The sequence below is a fragment of the Lissotriton vulgaris genome, chromosome 3_1, assembly GCF_964263255.1.
Source record: "Lissotriton vulgaris chromosome 3_1, aLisVul1.2, whole genome shotgun sequence".
Taxonomy (NCBI): Eukaryota; Metazoa; Chordata; class Amphibia; order Caudata; family Salamandridae; genus Lissotriton; species Lissotriton vulgaris.
The window spans coordinates 842094162-842109453 of record NC_141689.1 but is presented as its reverse complement, the minus strand read 5'-3'; the positions used below and the strand labels follow the sequence as shown (position 1 = coordinate 842109453).

Sequence of the window (15292 nt, the reverse complement as noted above, 5' to 3'; positions counted from 1 at the left end):
TACCTTGTTGATCCTGCCAGCAGCACTTGCTTGTCTCAAAGATTAAGCCATGCACGTGTAAGTACACACGGCCAGTACAGTGAAACTGCGAATGGCTCATTAAATCAGTTATGGTTCCTTTGATCGCTCCATCTTTTACATGGATAACTGTTGTAATTCTAGAGCTAATACATGCTGACGAACGCGGACCTCCTGGGATCAGTGCATTTATCAGACCAAGACCAATCCGGGCTCGCCCGTCCGCTTTGGTGACTCTAGATAACCTCGGGCCAATCGGACATCCCCGTAACGGCGACAATACATTTGGATGTCTGCCCTATCAACTTTCTATGGTACTTTCTGTGCCTACCATGGTGACCATGAGTAACGGGGAATCAGGGTTTGATTTCGGAGAGGGAGCCTTAGAAACAGCTACCACATCCAAGGAAGGCAGCAGGCACGCAAATTACCCACTCCCGAGTCGGGGAGGTACTAATGAAAAATAACAATACAGGACTCTTTTGAGGCCCTGTAATCGGAATGAGGACACTTTAAATCCTTTAACGAGGATCCATTGGAGGGCAAGTATGGTGCCAGCAGCCACGGTAATTCCAGCTCCAAAAGCATATAATAAAGTTGCTGCAGTTAAAAAGCTCATAGTTTGATCTTGGGATCGAGATGGAGGTCCGCCGAGAGGTGAGCTACCGCCTGTACCAGCCCCTGCCTCTCGGCGCCCCCTTGATGCTCTTGACTAAGTGTCCTGGTGGTCCGAAGTGTTTACTTTGAAAAAATTAGAGTGTTTAAAGCAGGCCGGTCACCTGAATACTTCAGCTAGGAATAATGGAATAGGACTCCGGTTCTATTTTGTTGGTTTTCCGAACTGGGGCCATGATTAAGAGGGACGGCCGGGGGCATTCACATTGTGCCGCTAGAGGAGAAATTCTTGGACTGGTGCAAGACAAACCAAAGCGAAAGCATTTGCCAAGAATGTTTTCATTAATCAAGAACGAAAGTCGGAGGTTCGAAGACAATAAGATTCCGTCGTAGTTCTGACCATAAACGATGCCGACTTGCGATCCGGCGGCGTTATTCCCATGACCCGCAGAGTAGCTTCTGGGAAACGAAAGTATGGTTGCAAAGCTGAAACTTAAAGGAATTGACGGAAGGGCACCACCAGGAGTGGAGCCTGCGGCTTAATTTGACCCAACACGGGAAACCTCATCCAGCCCGGACACGGAAAGGATTGACAGATTGATAGCTCTTTTTCGATTCTGTGTGTGTTGGTGCATGGCCGTTCTTAGTTGGTGGAGTGATTTGTCTGTTTAATTCCGATAACGAACGAGACTCCTCCATGCTAACTAGTTACGTGACCCCCAGCATTCGGCGTCCAACTTCTTAAAGGGACAAGTGGCGTTCAGCCGCACGAGATCGAGCAATAACAAGTCTGTGATGTGTTTAGATTTCGGGGGCTGCATGCGCGCTACACTGAACGGATCAGTGTGTGTCTACCCTTCGCCGACAGGTGCAGGTAACCCACTGAACCCCGTTCGTGATAGAGATTGGGGATTGCAAATATTTCCCATTAACAAGGAATTCCCAGTAAGTGTGGGTCATAAGCTTGCGTTGATTAAGTCCTGCCTTTTGTACACACCGCCCGTCGCTGTTACCGATTGGATTGTTTAGGGAGGTCTTCGGATCAACCCCGCCGGGGTCAGCAATGGCCCTGTCGGAGCGCCGAGAAGACAATCAACTTGACTATCTAGAGGAAGTAAAAGTCGGATCATTAACGGCGGAGTGGCCTGAGTGACAACTGCAAATCCAAAAATTTGGTTTACCTTCTCATGTGCCCTTGTGAAAAAGCGTACATAGGTGAGACTTCCAGATCAATGAATACCCGGTTAACGGAACATCGATCCGCAATCCGAACCCAAAAAGTGTCTGCACCAATGGTATCACACTACATGGAAAACCATCACTCGCCTGAAGATATTCGATGGTTCATAATTGAAAAAATCCTCCCCACAGCAGGGCTCTGCTGTGAACAAGTAAGGAAAAAAAGAGAGGTCTACCACATTTTTATGTTTAATACAGTCACTAATGGCCTGAACTCAGAAATTGCATGGGAGCATGCAATCATATAGGGAAGATTTTTTTATAATTGCTACCTGGTCCACATGCACATATTATTGATGAGATGTCTACTAGAACTTTTGTTTATCACCTATGTAATTACCACTCTTTCACGTTTTAAGCCTGTAGTAATACAGATCTATGGCTAAATTAATCATATACCCTTACCTCCATCCCATCCCATCCATCTGATATGTATGCCACTTAACAGTATCTTTATTTGTTCACTTCGCGTTTGTCTGGGCCATTACCTAAACAGCATAAATTTGATCTAAAATACTGGACGCGGTCATCTCTAGCGTCATTAATTTAATTGTATTATGTATATTTACTACTTATATCTTACATGTATCTTTGCTATCAATCACCTAATAATATTAATTACATAATTGATATAGCAATTGCCTTCTAGCCACTTTTTAGTTTTAGATCATACACATCATTTTCTAGAGTGCTCTTTATTTCCATAACTTTCGAATTTCATAGTCCAGACATGTCGAGGTTCGATCCAATCAACAGATTGATCGTATCATTTACAGCCTCTGGACTGTTATGTTATTTAACACTAACCTCCCGTTCCTAGTTCGCCCTTTAATTCCGTAAACTGGGTGTGCCGATTTTTTCATCAACATACCTATCGGTTAGTTGATTCCTTACCGAGGCGAGCGCATCTAAGCCACGTCATATCGACGCGACCCCAGTCCTTTCTCCATTCTGATTATGCACCCAGGTAGACCCAATCAAATCGCCCTATATATAATAGGCGCCGCTGGAGAGACAAACGTTTACTTCCAGCAAGCTATCCCACATCACGCCAGACCAACCGAGATGCAGCACTAATACCAAGAGGCTCCTGTCCATCTCCCACGTTGTGTATCGGTAAGTCTACATACCCGTGACCACGGACATTTATCTAAGAAGTGTCGAGCAATCATTATTGCACTTTTACTTTTAGAACTGCTGAGCGCTTATTAACGCATTTGCTTCGCATCATTATTTCCCCTTTCCGTAGTCCAACAAACGGACCTCAAAAACGATAGAACTGAGCCCCTTGTCTGCCTGAAATCCCGAATGTCTAGGTAAACATGCGCTTTTTCCATAGCGCTTATTACTGCCGACTCATAATTGTAACTGACTAGCCCACATAATAGCACCGATTGTTTTTTTTCTCAGTTTAACCCGTTTAAGAATTTGACACAGTAATACCAATTAATACTTGTCATAGAACAGGATCCCAGATCGCCGAGCATACACAGACTTCTCGCCTTGTATCCACTGCAAAACCAGAATATATCTTTGGCTTTCAAACAGCCATAATAAACTAGATTAACTATATTAAGTCGTACCTATTGTGTTTACCATACCGCCGAGCGTACCTTTAATGTCTTCTTATTTATGTTACATTTAGAATATTTTTTAAAGGAATCAACCCCCAAGTGGAAACTTCATGAAAGTTACCCTATCCAGTAAACTCCTTATAAAGAGAAGCCAACAACGATCAAAGATTATCTCTGAAGCAAGTTAATGATATAATCAGGTATAAACTTATGACCTATATCATTTATTAATGTGTATCCATCTTTATCAGACACGCTACTCAAGCATATTCTCACCATATTTATCCGCAGTTTTCTACCTGGACAATCACTGCTGGGACGACTATTTCCATATTCTCTGGCAGCATCATGATACTATAGGTAAATTTTCTACGATCGCCGGCCCATCTCCATTGCTATTTACAGCTCTTACCATCCAGTCATTACATGGTAATTGTTATCCTTTTACTAATAGGTACATAATTTTAACCAGAAATAGAAAACGCATCAATCAATACAGTGTGGCTATTCCAAGATCTTTTAAAATAGCCTCCAAGTAAGTGGCTTCTGTATATATTTACAACCCTTCCTAGTACTATTACCAACACCTAGTCTTCCTCGTTTGTATAAATCTTTATTTATTAATTATATTCATGCCTGTATCTGTCTTACTATTAAACGTGAAAGAAGGGTAAAAGTAAGGAAAATCTATGCCTATTTTTACAAATCTGGATACAAGAAGATAAGGCTGCTACACATAAAAATGCCATGCTAAAATGGTGCCAACATGATGTCACAATGATTTCAAAATTGAAGTTTATAAACTTAATCTGCAGTACTATCTAGGATGGTGATATAGAATATATATCTCTGAACATCAATATAATAATTTCATGTGTACATACGATGGTATGCAGTTACGATGAGATGCACCTATTGTGGACAATATGTAACTATATATTCATTTCTCTGTTGTTTTTAAAAATGTATATAAATTGCGTGGTATTAATGAGATAATGTATATAGCTGTGTGTTATACATGGTCCAGTGTGTTATAGTGTTTGAGTCTTATATGTAATATTTTTTCTAAACTTTCAGAGCAATACACGGCCACCTGAAGAAGGCTACTTGGCCGAAACGCGCGTCGTGATCCACCTTGCCGTATTGCTAACATCTCTTGTCTTTTTCTATTTCACTGTGTATTCAAAAGCATTTGCAGCATGAATGTATATGTATTATCAATGATTTAACAAATTGTATAAAAAAAACAAGAAAAATCAATTTTTAAAAAACCTACAAAAATATTACTAAAAAAGATTTATATATTTTTGGAACTAATTTCTATAATAAATAAAATAATTTGTTTCTAAATTGGCTCTGTTGGAGACCTTTTCACTTATAACACTGGAAACTTACCATTAGAAACATCACACTGTTTTTATAAGATTTGAGTACTTGGCTATAGACCTTTTTCAACCTAAGTTTCTTCCCTATGTATAGCAAGTAAAATTTGTCCAATATATAGGGGTCCCCTACTTTCAAAAATAATTAATCTCATAGCCTGTCTATGAGGGGAGCTCACTGTCACACACCACCTGTCTAGTATACGTTATTGTTGTTATTAAATTGTTTTTTTATGGTTTCTTGTCCTCATAATTAGATCCACAATAGGAAGGAAGTCATCACTCTCGTATGTACATAAAGTAGAATTATACACCTAGACGTAACTACCTGACCTATAATTGTAGGTTATAGATCAATTCTCACTATGGCCAATTTTTCCACCTTTGGCTTTAGCGATGCAGAGTTTATAAATATGGTTGGCACCTCAGTATCGTTTGATAATAGAACCTCGAATGACGCAGGAACAAATGTAGAACTTACAAAACTCCTAGCCCTCAGAAATAAAACTAAACGTATTGAATTGCATGGTGAATACATGCTCAAATACCTAAGAGCAGGTGTAATCCCGCAAGGATTACAAATCAAGAACATACCCGGCTTATTTGCTCACCTAAAGGCGTTTTTAGAAAAATGGTCCCAAATTGCAAACCGCTGTTCCAGGGATCTTATGATGTTGATTGTCGAAACAGCAAAAGATCTCATGATACAATTACTAAAAGAAATTGACGAACTAGAAAACAAAATTAAAGCCTCTCCAGCTATAACTGATGCAAAAAAAGCGCTGGAAGATATTGAATCCGAATTAAACTCATACAATGACTATTTAGTTAAACGCAAATCTGACAAACTACAAAAAGACATAAGATTTTTTAGTAAGGAGAAGATCTATCCCTACTTAGTTGATGGGTTCTATACGTCATCTGATGACACTAACACTGACTTAGGATCCAATCAACCAACCAAACCTAGAAAAATTACTACATTCTCGAATTCATCTGATTCAGATAGTGATGGTGGCTCGTTCAGCTCAGATCAAAGAGGACAAGGTCAAAGATACAATCAAGGTGGGCGTTCTTCTTTTTTAGGGAGACGTACCCCATACAGGGGCAATTGGAGACCGAGATATTACAACAACTATCACCAACAGCAATTTCAACAACCTATCCAATACCAGCCTCAAGCCCAATACCCTCACCAATTCCAGGGACCTCCAATACTGAACCCCAACCAATTCCTGGAAACCAGAAATGCCCGATACTGGCGGCAATAGACATCATCCCTATTTTTAACCTGAGCAGAAAGACCCTTGACCCACCAGCCCTGTCTCTATTATCAAAAGGCTTATCTTTCGTCCCCCATTCAGGAGTAAACAAATTTGAGCTTTTTTCTGACCTCATGGCTTTTCTTCGCAAAATTAGATTAAAATTCTTCTTTTCTGAAAACCCGTCAGAGTCACAGCCTGAAAATAGATCGGGACTAGCACCAAAGTCGATCTTCACACCTACCCTAGATCAAATTGCCCCGGAGGTAGCCATCTTCGAAAAAGTTGTTTACAACAAATTGATAACAGCTACGAAATACATACCGAGAACTCCATATAATATCTCTTTGGAGGAATATCAAGCATTAAAAACTCTTAAAATCTCCTCAGACATAACTATAAAAAGTTGTGATAAGGGTGGAGGAATCGCCCTTATAGACACTGAGAGATATATTGCCAAAATGGAAGAAATGCTTAGTGACACCAAGTTTTACATGAAAATAAATAGAAACACTACAGGCACAACTAAATCGAAAATACTGCGTCTGACCACTAATGCATTCAATAATGATATCATATGTCAAAAAGAGTATGATTTCTTAAATGTGGAAAACCCGAAGATGGCATGCATATATGGTACACCGAAAGTCCATAAAGATACCATTGACCCTCCCTTTAGGCCGATTGTAAGTACCATTGGCTCAGTCATAGAACCAATTTCAAAGTACCTTGATGCAATACTACGTCCATACATTCAAGACACCCCTGTATATATCAAAGATACTACCCAAGTAATTAATATCTTTGAAGGGCTTTCATTTAATCCAAATATGCAATCATTGGTCACATTAGATGTGGAGAGCCTCTACTCCAATATACCATGCGATGGAGCGATACAAGCAGTTACTTGGTTCATAGAAACATACCAAGTAAACTGTAACAGTAAATTTATAATTGATTGCTTAACTATCATTTTGTCAGAGAACATATTTGAATTTAATGGTAACCTGTATAAACAAACAAAAGGTGTTAGCATGGGCACATCTTGTGCACCGACTATAGCGAATATCTACGTCACCTTCTTTGAACACAAGTTTATATTTAAGGAAGAAGCCCCCTTTTTTTCGAGTCTGTAATTCAATGGTCGAGGTATATAGATGATATCATCTTCGTATGGGACAGTGATCAAGATACTCTACATGAATTCACTCAATGGCTAAACCTATGCGACAAAAATTTACTGTTTACAGTTCATCAAAGTAACATTGAAATTGAATTCCTAGACATCACTCTAAAACATGAGAATAACCGCATCTATGTCGATCTATTCACAAAACCTACAGCTCGTAATACGATCTTGCATCATGACAGTTTCCACCCAACAAAACAGAAAAACTCTATTCCCTTTGGGCAATTTTTACGACTTCATCGTAATTGCACAAAAATAACGGATTACGATCAAAGAAGTGAACAAATGAAAATCAAATTTAAAAACCGAGGATACCCCAATCGGGTTATCCGTGATGCCTATAAACGGGCACGATTTTTTGATCGTCAACATCTGTTAACTTGCAATAACCGATCTATCGAGAATAACCTGGTGTTTGTTACAAGACACTCTATACTAAACGAACAGATCAGACAAATCGTCAATTCCCACTGGTATCTTCTCAATGTGAATAAAAATTCTTCAGACCAACTGTCAAAGCCTATGTTTGCATATAGAAAAAACAAGAATATAAAAGACATTGTAGTCCAATCCAGGATGCCTATTCAAAAAGAAATGACGCAACTGAGTATAACAAACTCCCGTCCCATTCATGGAAACTTTAAATGTGGAGGATGCAAGTCATGCCAGCAATGTATAGAGGGAAAATCTATATCTTATAATGGCATTACCATAGAGAGTAAAGGTATCACCAACTGCAAATCCCAAAATTTGGTTTACCTTCTCATGTGCCCTTGTGAAAAAGCGTACATAGGTGAGACTTCCAGATCAATGAATACCCGGTTAACGGAACATCGATCCGCAATCCGAACCCAAAAAGTGTCTGCACCAATGGTATCACACTACATGGAAAACCATCACTCGCCTGAAGATATTCGATGGTTCATAATTGAAAAAATCCTCCCCACAGCAGGGCTCTGCTGTGAACAAGTAAGGAAAAAAAGAGAGGTCTACCACATTTTTATGTTTAATACAGTCACTAATGGCCTGAACTCAGAAATTGCATGGGAGCATGCAATCATATAGGGAAGATTTTTTTATAATTGCTACCTGGTCCACATGCACATATTATTGATGAGATGTCTACTAGAACTTTTGTTTATCACCTATGTAATTACCACTCTTTCACGTTTTAAGCCTGTAGTAATACAGATCTATGGCTAAATTAATCATATACCCTTACCTCCATCCCATCCCATCCATCTGATATGTATGCCACTTAACAGTATCTTTATTTGTTCACTTCGCGTTTGTCTGGGCCATTACCTAAACAGCATAAATTTGATCTAAAATACTGGACGCGGTCATCTCTAGCGTCATTAATTTAATTGTATTATGTATATTTACTACTTATATCTTACATGTATCTTTGCTATCAATCACCTAATAATATTAATTATATAATTGATATAGCAATTGCCTTCTAGCCACTTTTTAGTTTTAGATCATACACATCATTTTCTAGAGTGCTCTTTATTTCCATAACTTTCGAATTTCATAGTCCAGACATGTCGAGGTTCGATCCAATCAACAGATTGATCGTATCATTTACAGCCTCTGGACTGTTATGTTATTTAACACTAACCTCCCGTTCCTAGTTCGCCCTTTAATTCCGTAAACTGGGTGTGCCGATTTTTTCATCAACATACCTATCGGTTAGTTGATTCCTTACCGAGGCGAGCGCATCTAAGCCACGTCATATCGACGCGACCCCAGTCCTTTCTCCATTCTGATTATGCACCCAGGTAGACCCAATCAAATCGCCCTATATATAATAGGCGCCGCTGGAGAGACAAACGTTTACTTCCAGCAAGCTATCCCACATCACGCCAGACCAACCGAGATGCAGCACTAATACCAAGAGGCTCCTGTCCATCTCCCACGTTGTGTATCGGTAAGTCTACATACCCGTGACCACGGACATTTATCTAAGAAGTGTCGAGCAATCATTATTGCACTTTTACTTTTAGAACTGCTGAGCGCTTATTAACGCATTTGCTTCGCATCATTATTTCCCCTTTCCGTAGTCCAACAAACGGACCTCAAAAACGATAGAACTGAGCCCCTTGTCTGCCTGAAATCCCGAATGTCTAGGTAAACATGCGCTTTTTCCATAGCGCTTATTACTGCCGACTCATAATTGTAACTGACTAGCCCACATAATAGCACCGATTGTTTTTTTTCTCAGTTTAACCCGTTTAAGAATTTGACACAGTAATACCAATTAATACTTGTCATAGAACAGGATCCCAGATCGCCGAGCATACACAGACTTCTCGCCTTGTATCCACTGCAAAACCAGAATATATCTTTGGCTTTCAAACAGCCATAATAAACTAGATTAACTATATTAAGTCGTACCTATTGTGTTTACCATACCGCCGAGCGTACCTTTAATGTCTTCTTATTTATGTTACATTTAGAATATTTTTTAAAGGAATCAACCCCCAAGTGGAAACTTCATGAAAGTTACCCTATCCAGTAAACTCCTTATAAAGAGAAGCCAACAACGATCAAAGATTATCTCTGAAGCAAGTTAATGATATAATCAGGTATAAACTTATGACCTATATCATTTATTAATGTGTATCCATCTTTATCAGACACGCTACTCAAGCATATTCTCACCATATTTATCCGCAGTTTTCTACCTGGACAATCACTGCTGGGACGACTATTTCCATATTCTCTGGCAGCATCATGATACTATAGGTAAATTTTCTACGATCGCCGGCCCATCTCCATTGCTATTTACAGCTCTTACCATCCAGTCATTACATGGTAATTGTTATCCTTTTACTAATAGGTACATAATTTTAACCAGAAATAGAAAACGCATCAATCAATACAGTGTGGCTATTCCAAGATCTTTTAAAATAGCCTCCAAGTAAGTGGCTTCTGTATATATTTACAACCCTTCCTAGTACTATTACCAACACCTAGTCTTCCTCGTTTGTATAAATCTTTATTTATTAATTATATTCATGCCTGTATCTGTCTTACTATTAAACGTGAAAGAAGGGTAAAAGTAAGGAAAATCTATGCCTATTTTTACAAATCTGGATACAAGAAGATAAGGCTGCTACACATAAAAATGCCATGCTAAAATGGTGCCAACATGATGTCACAATGATTTCAAAATTGAAGTTTATAAACTTAATCTGCAGTACTATCTAGGATGGTGATATAGAATATATATCTCTGAACATCAATATAATAATTTCATGTGTACATACGATGGTATGCAGTTACGATGAGATGCACCTATTGTGGACAATATGTAACTATATATTCATTTCTCTGTTGTTTTTAAAAATGTATATAAATTGCGTGGTATTAATGAGATAATGTATATAGCTGTGTGTTATACATGGTCCAGTGTGATATAGTGTTTGAGTCTTATATGTAATATTTTTTCTAAACTTTCAGAGCAATACACGGCCACCTGAAGAAGGCTACTTGGCCGAAACGCGCGTCGTGATCCACCTTGCCGTATTGCTAACATCTCTTGTCTTTTTCTATTTCACTGTGTATTCAAAAGCATTTGCAGCATGAATGTATATGTATTATCAATGATTTAACAAATTGTATAAAAAAAACAAGAAAAATCAATTTTTAAAAAACCTACAAAAATATTACTAAAAAAGATTTATATATTTTTGGAACTAATTTCTATAATAAATAAAATAATTTGTTTCTAAATTGGCTCTGTTGGAGACCTTTTCACTTATAACACTGGAAACTTACCATTAGAAATATCACACTGTTTTTATAAGATTTGAGTACTTGGCTATAGACCTTTTTCAACCTGAGTGACTGACGGTGCCAGCCTGAAGCCCTCGGCTGCCTCCTGACCGACGTGTGAGGGACCGGGGATGGGATGCGTCCCCTGTCCCTCTCCGAGATGGAACCCAAGTTCACCCAGCATGACATCCCCTCGGGTGGGGGGAACCGAATGGCAGTGCATCCCCGGGCTGGTACCACCCCTCCCTTGAAAGGCACTGGCACAGGCTGGGCCCTCCCACGACTGAGTCCCGGCCCGGCCCGACCGGGTTCTGGGATGCCTGGGAGTGGCCCTTCTCACGCAGCAGGGCAGCATGTAAGAGTAGGGGCCAAGGGCCTGTGAGGGAACCTTGGCTCCTCTCAGTGGGAGGTGTGTGGGTTGGGGAGCCACCTGGCCTCTCCCTTCCGGCGCCTCCAACCCGGGCGAGGATGCTGGTGGGCTAATTGCCAGCCTTCCGGCATGGATCAGACTGAACGGTGACGGACGGCTGATGTGCATGTGGAGCGACCCTCCCCTGTTACCAGGTACCCTGTTTGACCCGGTCCCGTGCGGCCGGGCCGAGGGGTTTGAAGACTCGTGTGGGCCCTCCCAGTAGGGACTGGCGGGGCTGCCTCCCCCCATTGCACTGGGAGCCCCCTTCCTCCCCCGTGGGTGTGTGGGGGGACTCCTGGGCCGAGCACCAGACAATGTTTTTTCTCTCCCAACGGTGCAGTTTGACTCCCAGAGGGGAAACCTTGAATGGGGCGCCTAGGTCGTCTAGCCGCGCAGGTGGCTGACTGACGGCATCGCCGTCCTCCCGCCTCTCCAGCACCCACAGGTGGGCAAAAGTTTTCAAAAAGTTGCCTGCGACTCTTGGCGGTGGATCACTCAGCTCGCGCGTCGATGAAGAACCCAGCTAGCTGCTAGAATTAGTGTTAATTGCAGGACACATTGATCATCAACACTTTGAACGCACCTTGCGGCCCCGTTTCCTCCCGGGGCTACGCCTGTCTGATGGTCGCTCGATCGTCAATCGCCCTGGGGCTTCCCCGGGACATGGCTGGGGCCATCGCAGGGTTAGCTCCACTTCCCCTTCGTCCCCCACAAGGTGAGACCCAGTGATCGCCCATGGCAGGGTCCTTCGCTGGGTCCTGCCTCGGAGATATGCAGCCGGCACGCCTGGCCCCTGAGAAAGGGGCCCGGCGACCGGTCCGCCCAGGGACCCATCCTGGGGCACCTGACTGCGTGGCGTGCGTGGCTGACTCTGATGTTCCACCGGCTGCCAGCGCGCATGCGCCTCGGGGGCCCACCTCCATGACCGGCTCCCAATTAGAGCGAAACCCTTCCAGATGTGATCTGGGGAAAGAGGGCGCACGCTGCTGGGACACCAGGCCCCCCTGCTACGGCAAGGGGCCTGGCCTTCCCCGGCAACCCCCTTTGATGCTCCGGCATCATTCTTCTGACTACGACTGCAGATCAGACGTGGCGACCCGCTGAATTTAAGCATATTACTAACATGAGGAAAAGAAACTAACCAGGATTCCCCCAGTAATGGCGAGTGAAAAGGGAAGAGACCAGAGCCGAATCCCTGCCCAGTGGCAGGCGCGGGAAATGTGGCATACAGAAGACCGACTCCCCAGCGTCGCTCAGGGAACCCAAGTCCTTCTGATCGAGGCTCAACCCGTGGACGGTGTTAGGCCGGTAGCGCCCCCCCGGCGCGCCGGGAACGGGTCTTCTTGGAGTCGGGTTGCTTGGGGATGTAGCTCAAAGCGGGTGGTAAACTCCATCTAAGTCTAAATAAAGATGCGAGACCGATAGCCAACAAGTACCGTAAGGGAAGTTGAAAAAAACTTTGAAAAGAGAGTTCAAGAGGGCTTTAAACCGTCGAGAGGTAAACGGGTGGGGTCCGTGCAGTCCGCCCGGAGGATTCAACACGGTGGGAAGGTCGGTGGCCTGGAAGTTCCAGATCCCTTCCGTGGGACCAGCGCCCGGGCCCTACCCGGCCCCCGCAGGGCGCATTTTCTCTGCGGCGGTGTACCGCGACTGGCTCCGGGTCAGCTGGGAAGGCTTTGGGGTGGCAGGTGGTCCTCTACTTCGGTGGAGGGTGTTACACCCCCCCTGACAGCAGCTTTGCAGTGTCTGCAGGGCAGAGGAAGATTCAACTGCCTCCGTGCCCCCCCCCCCCCCCGGGCTCCACTCCTTGGGCGCCCCTCGGGGCGCGCCGGGGTGGTTGAAGGGGAGAAGGGGCCCCCTGCTCCTGGCACGACTGTCAACTCGGCCGTACGGTTCTCAGTGCACCCCAACCGCGTCGCGCAGCCTGGCAGGGAGGCCAAGCCGGGCACCAGGGGACTGCGGCGATGTCCGTTACCGACCCGACCAAACTTGAAACACGGACCAAGGAGTTTAACACGTGCGCAAGTCGGAGGGCCAAGTGAAATCCTGTGGCGCAATGAAGTTGAGGGCTGGCGCGTGCCGGCTGAGGTGGGATCCCGCCGCGCTTTCAGCGGAGGGCGCACCACCGGCCCGTCTCGCCCGCTCCGTCAGGGAGGTGGAGCATGAATATGCGTGATAAGACCCGAAGGATGGTGAACTATGCCTGGGCAGGGCGAAGCCAGAGGAAACTGGTAGAGGTCCGTAGTGGTCCTGACATGCAAATCGGTCATCCGACCTGGGTATAGGGGCGAAGACTAATCGAACCATCTAGTAGCTGGTTCCCTCCGAAGTTTCCCTCAGGATAGCTGGCGCTCGGAGCCCCCAGTTTTATCTGGTAAAACAAATGATTAGGGGTCTTGGGGCCGAAACAATCTGAACCTATTCTCAAACTTTAAATGGGTAAGAAGCCCAGCTTGCTGGCATGGAGCCGGGCATGGAATGCGAGTGCCTAGGGGGCAACTTTTGGTAAGCAGAACTGGCGCTGCGGGATGAACCGAACTCCGGGTTAAGGAGCCCAAAGCCGACGCTCACCAGACCCCAGAAAAGGTGTTGATTGATATAGACAGCAGGACGGTGGCCCCTAAGGAGTGTGTAACAATTCACCTGCCGAATCAACTTGCCCTGAAAATGGATGGCGCTGGAGCGTCAGGCCCATACCCAGCTGTCCCCGGCGCTGAGAGCTGCGGGGGCTAAGCCGCGACGAGTAGGAGGGCCGCTGTGGTGAGCACGGAAGACTGGGGTGAGGGCCCGGGTGGAGCCGCCGCAGGTGCAGATCTTGTGGTAGTAGCAAATATTCAAACGAGAACTTTGAAGGGTGAGGTGGAGAAGGGTACCATGTGAACAGCAGTTGAACATGGGTCAGTTGGTCCTAAGAGATGGGCGAGCACTGTTCGGAAGGGACGGGCTATGGCCTCCGTTGCCCCCGGCCGATCGAAAGGGAGTCGGGTTCAGATCCCCGAACCCGGAGTGGTGGAGACGGGGGCCCTTGCGGCGTCCAGTGCAGTCACGCAAACAATCCTGGAAAAGCCGGCAGGAGCCCCGGGGAGAGTTCTCTTTTCTTTGTGAATGGCAGGGCGCCCTGGAATGGGTTTACCCCTAAAGAGGGGCCCGAACCTCACGGGGAGATGGTGTAAATCTTGCGCTGGCCCATACCCATATCCGCAGCAGATCTCCAAGGTGAACAGCCGCTGGCATGTTGGAACAATGTAGGTAAGGGAAGTCGGCAAAACAGATCTGTAACTTCGGGATAAGGATTGGGGCTGGGTCAGTCGGACGGGGGCGCGAACCGGGGATGGGCGCGTGCCATGGTGGACGAGGCGCCTCCCTCCGGGGCGGCGGCGACTCTGGACGTGAGCCGGGCCCTTCCGGTGGATCGCCCCAGCTACTGTGGTTGCCTCTCCCCGTGCCCCCTCCCTGGGGGCGCGGAGGCGGCGTTCTGCCTCGGCCAGTGCCTAGCAGCTGATTAGAACTGGTGCGGACCAGGGGAATCCGACCAAACAAGGTTCTATCATGGCAGCGAGCGTGATAGTGAGAAATGGTGAAGCAAACAAATCCAATTCCAGATGGGGTAGTTCCTGGAGAATAAGAACCCCGTTAAGATGGCGTAAGGAGGTGCTGTCTTTCCCAGAAATCATTAACCTCCTCACATAATTTGACAAACCAGCACATGCTTCAAACAATGCAACAAGCAACAATGATTCAGATCACGATTAAGCATGGGCTGAAAATTCGTTCCGCTTGCAGAATTTGTGGATTTTCCGCGATTTCACGATCCGCGA

At 44.6% G+C, this 15292-nt stretch overlaps 1 non-coding gene and 2 pseudogenes across 1 annotated transcript; all 3 read left to right on the top strand.

The window, feature by feature from the left end:
* Positions 1 to 1792, top strand: LOC147727106 (18S ribosomal RNA; annotated as a pseudogene).
* Positions 1793 to 11949: 10157 nt separating this feature from the next.
* On the top strand, positions 11950 to 12102 carry LOC147727105 (5.8S ribosomal RNA). Its single transcript, XR_015309616.1, has one exon. It is a non-coding gene; the product is annotated as a 5.8S ribosomal RNA (ribosomal RNA).
* A 468-nt stretch (positions 12103 to 12570) lies between these two features.
* Positions 12571 to 15072, top strand: LOC147727104 (28S ribosomal RNA; annotated as a pseudogene).
* The last annotated feature ends 220 nt before the right edge of the window (positions 15073 to 15292 follow it).